This window comes from Anser brachyrhynchus (genome assembly GCF_964034855.1).
Source record: "Anser brachyrhynchus genome assembly, chromosome: 9".
Classification (NCBI taxonomy): domain Eukaryota; kingdom Metazoa; phylum Chordata; class Aves; order Anseriformes; family Anatidae; genus Anser; species Anser brachyrhynchus.
In genome coordinates this window covers 19,731,681-19,738,117 of record NC_137703.1, presented here as the reverse complement: position 1 = coordinate 19,738,117, position 6,437 = coordinate 19,731,681, and the positions used below count along the sequence as shown (strand labels likewise).

General features: G+C 39.8%; 1 long non-coding RNA gene across 1 annotated transcript in view; it reads right to left on the bottom strand.

Moving 5' to 3' along the window:
- Positions 1–5,627: 5,627 nt before the first annotated feature.
- Positions 5,628–6,437, bottom strand: part of LOC308200109 — an 83,905-nt gene continuing 83,095 nt past the window's right edge. Inside the window, exon 3 of the long non-coding RNA XR_013955247.1 lies at positions 5,628–5,797. This is a non-coding gene — a long non-coding RNA (uncharacterized lncRNA). The remainder of the gene's footprint in view (positions 5,798–6,437) is intronic.

Sequence of the window (6,437 nt, the reverse complement as noted above, 5' to 3'; positions counted from 1 at the left end):
ACATATTAATTCATGCAAAGCTCTTACAGAACTACTTAAGTGCCTAAAGAAATGAGCAAGCAGCATCTGCAAATTAATATTTCTTTTGCTGCAGAACATAACTTACATTGCCTTTCCAAAGGCAATGAGTCAGGAAGGGGCATGGGGCATGAAGGACGCGAATAATTTGGTCTCCTGCTACTCTCAAACAAAAAGGCATCTCCGAGCACAGGTCATCATTACCAACAATAGCAAGTAGAAAGCACAACTGAGGTAATGTTTGTTGATCTTGATTCCCCCTACAAGGAAAAGAAAAAGAGGATTTTTGCTACTGTCTGAAGTGCACAGAACTGCATGCTCCCTTTCCCACTATTCATTCATGTTCCTGAAATAGCATCTAAGGTGAGTCTCCTGCTACCCTGAAAGGTAAATATACTTTCTTGTGCACTACAGCAGATAAAGTGCCATCACATTTTACTAGAGTTAACAGAAAAAAGTGGAGGTCTGCATAACAAGCTGAAAACGTATTTTACATTGCAATATAACATTCAGTGATGTTATGTTACCAAACACCATGCAACCTGACAGATACATCTGTTAAAAGTATAATTAGACTTAGATAAGTTGTATTGGTGACCCTCTCTGTTAAACAAAACAATGGATTTTCATTCAGAGGGGCACCTTGGAAGATTAATGGTAATAATGAAGCGTGAAATATTTCCTTCCTAGGGTGGTTAATCTGAAACGGAGGAAACGATCATTTCACCCAGGAGGGATAATCCTTTGAGGAAAGTTTTCAGTGAAATAACTTATTGCCATATATCATCCCACACATGTCGATAAAGAAACTCTGGGTGTTGTGCTTAATACAATAAAGGCCAACAAGCACAAGAAATTGAATAGGTACAGCATAAAACCAGATAACATCAGCAGGGGATAGTGGAGAAGTCAGGAAGTCAGTGGCAGGAAGCAATAGGATTAACAGCAAAGGAGGACAGAGAGCAGAAAGTAAACAATGGGCAGAGAAGATGGAAGTTAATGTTCAAACCAAGACAGTGGGAAAAGAAAATTAATATTTTAGGGTCAATTTTTGAAGCCTGCGCTGCCTCAGAGCCTGGAGCACAGCGCAGCCAGCTCCAGGACTGGGTGGCCACAGATGTTTCTTCAGCCATCTGCACTTTGAATGGGCTCTACCAAGTAACACAGCCACAGGCAAGTCCATATGGATGTGTATATATATGCAGAAGAAAAAATAATATTCAAGGAGAAAAATCTTTTTGTTGTTTTTATTTGTTTGTTTTCAGCCAAACCTTTTCAAACAATCGCCGGTGTCCTTAGGAAAGAAACCCTTCATATCAACTCACTTGCAAACAGCCTTTCAGAATCTTGCTACTAAACCCATGCTCCATCTTCAAAGAACACTCACAAGCCTTTCATTTTTGGCAGATAAGCCATTTGATCAATATTTTCAACATTAATCAAGGCTAAGAGCAATTTCATTTCTACTCTCTCCCTAAACTGCGTTGCAATCTAAGCAAGTGTATCCCTCTGTTATTTTGCTCAGGGTAAGTGGATTTGGTTGAAGGGGACAGAAGCTTTCAGTAGTAACTAGTTCTGTTCAACCAGTAATGCTTCGTATTTATCTTACCTAAACGTCAGTACGGCAGGAAATGCTAAATTTTCTCTAGAAAAAAGCTCCATTAAATAACTATATTTCTAAATTGTTTTTTAAATTGTAAGTGCCTTTTCATTTCTTGAACTGATGACTGGTGTTGTCTTGATAATTCTTTCTTCTGCAAGGTTTTATGTTCACAATATGCTCAGCCTGAAGCACTAATTAGAATCAGAAAACAGCTATACTCATTTTCTTTTCGCTGTCCATATTTATTTCATGAAGCTTCTTTCTCTCACCTATTTCAGCATTGGTAATTTCCTTTAAAAAGTGTATCTGAGACAGTGACAGGGTAATGCTAGCGGGATGCCAGCACATGTCAAAGGCCAGTGCGAGGCTGCCCTCACCTCCACGCTGTGCCCCACACCAAGCAGGGAGCAGAGCGGTCACACGCACTGTGCCTCTCTTCTGCTTCCGTACACATTGCCCCAGGCCCGGAGTCAGACTGAGCAAATAAAGCCTTTTTTTTTTTTGGCTCCTTCACAGAAAAAAAAAAAAAATGGAGAAGGAGCCATGGCTGCTTTTTTCCCTGTTGACCTGGAAAACTGGGCAAGCAGTGGGAGAGTCACATCACACTAATTCAGTGATACCAGGAGGAAGGCACTTCTGCAGCACAAAGAAGAGGGGCTGTCTTTCTTGAGCTACAAACTGAACATTCCCAAGAGTTTTGCCTGCAGCTTCTCCTTCCACAGCGTTTTATTTGCTGCAATCATACCATACTTGCGATAGATGCTGTAGAGCTCAAAGGCAGAGCAAAGCCCAAGATTTGAGGAAGCAGCAGAGCTGCAGTGACTTAAGCCTCCTTGGCAGTAGGTTCCAGGTATTTCTAATTGGACAGTCTCTGTAGCAAGAGAGAAATCAGTTTAGCAGCTAGTTTTTTCTTTGGCCTTACTGCCGATCTTAGCTAAATGTGGTTCTGGCCGTGCTATATGAACAGCTACAGGATGTTCTCACTAGCCCACTTCCTAAATCCGTGTCATACAGCAGTCAGTACTTCGTTACTGCTAAGTAAAAGAATATGGAATCGAGTGTAGAAAGTATCACACTGGGTATCAAATTCATTACCATATTTCCCTTCTTGAAGAAACAACGAGGCTTGACCATGGCAAGCTCTGTAGCAATCCCATAGACTTGCCTTTGCCTTTTATAGGACTGTGTTGGCTCTGTCCTTTTGCATTAGACACTTTAGACACTTCACACAACTTGTTTTTTACCCTTTGTTTCTTTCTCTGATATTACAGCATAAATAAAAATAAAATAAAATTAAAATTAAAAAAAAAAAAAAAGAAATTCCCTTTCACAAACCTCTCCAGAGCTAACAGGAGCTTACTGAATGCTGTCTGCCATGCAAACACAAATTTAAGACAATTTTATAGGGCCTGTTATTTATTGGTATAACAGCTTCTTTGTTAGGGGACGGCATTATAATTATCTGCTTTTATCATTAACACTTTGAGTCAGTGGTTAATGCAGGGGTGACAAATCACTGAAATGACCAATAGTTTATGGCTTTTAGCACTAAGGAATGTCTTTTCTATTTCATATCCCTTGTGCGCATCATATTTGTTTTAGATGTCTTCTGTTCTCCTACACACCCGCACATCCATAATTAAACACATCTGATCATAATTTATTCACACGACCAATTGCCAAATCTCCGTTGTTTAGTGTTAGTGCACATTAATTAAACTTTGGAAGGTAGTGGAACAAGAGAAAAAATTCTAAGGATCGTAGTAATATCTTTGTTTATTTATGTCTGCTCTGAAGCATCATCGAGCAAATAAAAACCATACACATCTGCTTAATTTTGGTAGCCATCGGAAGAGCAGGGGTGAACTGCTGGGGTCCTCACCTAAACTACAGAGAATGGAATCTGAAAACTTTCAGGCCAAAAATCAGGAAAACGCTCTACTTTAAATAAAAGTTCAAGTACCCAAGTTTTGCTGGCATTGTGTTGCAGATGTGCAGGCACATCTGCAAAGATCTCTCACCAAATCCAATGCAAACAGTGCACACAAAAGCACTGCAGACCACATTCCCCCATCCTGGGAGGTGCTGAGCTGTACCAGAATAAAAAATATATTGTCAGCATTAAACTACTGTTCTTCAACAAGGAAAACAGCCAGCTTCTGACACCATTTACATAGAGAGCCTGCCATCACATTGTGTAAGTTTCACCCCATGGATAAGCATTATTCACCCAATACAGTTAGTTTATCTCACTCTCCTGCTCCCATGCTCACAAAAACATACACAGCTTGGAGTGAAATCTAACACACACACCCCCCTCTTTTTTTTAAGAGAAGAAAGAAAAGAGACCGTCACTTTTGGAAGGAATGAGTAGCAACTGTTAAAACAAAACAAACCCCTTCAAATCCAGCGTGAAGCAGCAGGCCAAAAGAAGAGTGAAGCTTAAATGACCTGATCTATAACCAAGGCTAGTTAGGATTCCTTTTGAGTAAAAAATAGAGAAGAACAACTGGCAAATGTCAGCCTCATTATCATGAACTCTTTTTAGCAGTGAAACAAAAATTAGCCCTTCGATCTTTTGTTAACAGACCAGACCATTCTCTACCCTCTTCCCATTTCTTTTGAATAACTATCATATTATGGGAACACCTTTTCCCGTTAGTATTAAAAGCACGTTTCCACCTTAATGGCTATATGCATGCTTTGCACAAACACTTGATGTTTAAATAGTTTGGACATAATGCTGTGAAATAGTGAGTAGAAAAAGGAGAAGCTGAGCAAAAAGAACATTGAGTTCAGAGGTAATTACTTCTGCAACACTTACAATTTTTCACATTCTTCTTTAGAAATACTCAAAAAAATGGAACATTGCAGTAGATATAAGAAATTCTGAAACACTTTTTTTTTTTTCAAGTGTTAGTGCCACTGTTTAAAGCCAAGGTAGTATCTTTCAATCCAGAGTCTATAATAAATGCTACAGACAAAGAATACTGCTGCCCTCAACCCAGTAGATCCCAATAGGGGTTTTCCAAAATAATGTTAGTGAGAAGTCAGATCCTAACCACTTGCAAATTACTGAAAATAAATATAAATAAATATAAATAAATAATAAAATACTCCAGAAAAGTTAACAGAACTGTGCCATTTCATGTCAGTTCGGGCTCTAGCACAACACGATTTGACCAAGATACTATCCAACTATCTTTCTAGCCAACAGTTTATCACTAACACATGTTTTTTTACAAGTTTCTTGGCTAAAACACATGGCCGTTTCTCATCTTTTTTTTTTTCCTTTTCTTTTTTTTTTTTTCCTGTTTCTGGCACAGTTCTGGTCATTGGCTCTTTGACACCTTCCAGTAACCCATTTCAGGCTGATCCTGATACCAGGGCTTTAAGGCTGCTGTGGTCATGGCAGTCTCTCCCAGACATCACCCAACAGTTACTGCTCTCTGGGATAGTGATTGAGTACTGCACTGATCAGCCAATTATCCCTATTAGTATTATCAAATTTAATATTTTACCATATATGGAAAGACATATTGTTCACATGTTCCCAGCGTCTACAGGTAATACTCATAGGAGAGACTCTGACTGATCTCATCTCAGGATTAGTTTTCTGAATCCTTCCCCCCATTCATTTGTTCAGCTTTTTGGACTGGAACAAGACAGTATAGCTCTTAATCATGCTTACCTGCCTAGGGATTTGCATTGCTTATTCACTTTTAGTGAGCCAGGACTACAAAGACATCCCATCCTTACAGCTGATGTTTATTGCTTCCCTAGTGTCTGCAAATATAAATATGAAGCCAAGTCTTTGAAGATTAAGATCTCACATCTGCCATCACTGCCCAGAATCACACAGGGATGTACCAGCTTTGTGTATCTCATGTGAGCTTTCCAGTTTACCCAGCTGTTAAGGCCCCGCTTTAGCTGGCTTGAACCTCCAGTAGGCAGGCTGGGTTTAGAAATTCAACTCCACACAGATGGGAAAAAAGACAGGAACTAATGTACATATTTCTGGCAGCTGACCGGTAGCAGAGAGAAGGCATTCTGCCTCATACCTCATTCAGAAAAGATCCCTTGGTGTCAACTGCAGTCAGCCAAGGCCATCAGTCACGTTGCTCATGACCCCCAGGAGAGCAGCATGGACACTAAGCATCACACGAGAATTTCATCCTGCAAAGGACACAAGGATTCCATTCAGTGACAAGTTTAAGATCAGAATATGTAAGGTATATATAACAGCCCATAAGATACACTAAAATGTTAAATTTCACATTTGATAAAATGGGAATAATGATACTTTCTTGCTCCATAGGGATGTTATGAAGCTCAGTTTATTCTTAATAAAGTTAAATGTGATTCGCTGATGTGCCCTATCAATGCCAAGTACTATTACCTCTAAATAAAACAATCCTTCAATGTCTGTTGTCAAAGTATGATTTATAGAACAAGCCACAAAGCAAGACAAGGGGACAACTCTGACAGATGCAGACCACGACAGCCTGTAGAACAAAGGGTGTTGCTGACATGGAGCTAGCAGCCTGCAGAAGCAGCTCACCGAGAAGCAAAAAGCAGCAATGTATCGCTTAACAGCTGTCCTAACTTTATGAGCATGCTGCTGAATGCTAATAAGTATTTCAACATCTGTCTTAATGTGCACAGTGATTATCTGTGCTGCACCTTGAATGCTTGCTGTAAACAGATGCTTCCAACAACAAAGCACTTCTCACTTTTCCTGGACTTGCAGATGCACGTATTGTGCTATTTCCCCCTCTCATGACAGCAAAGAAAGTCACAGCAGAACTCCCCAGAG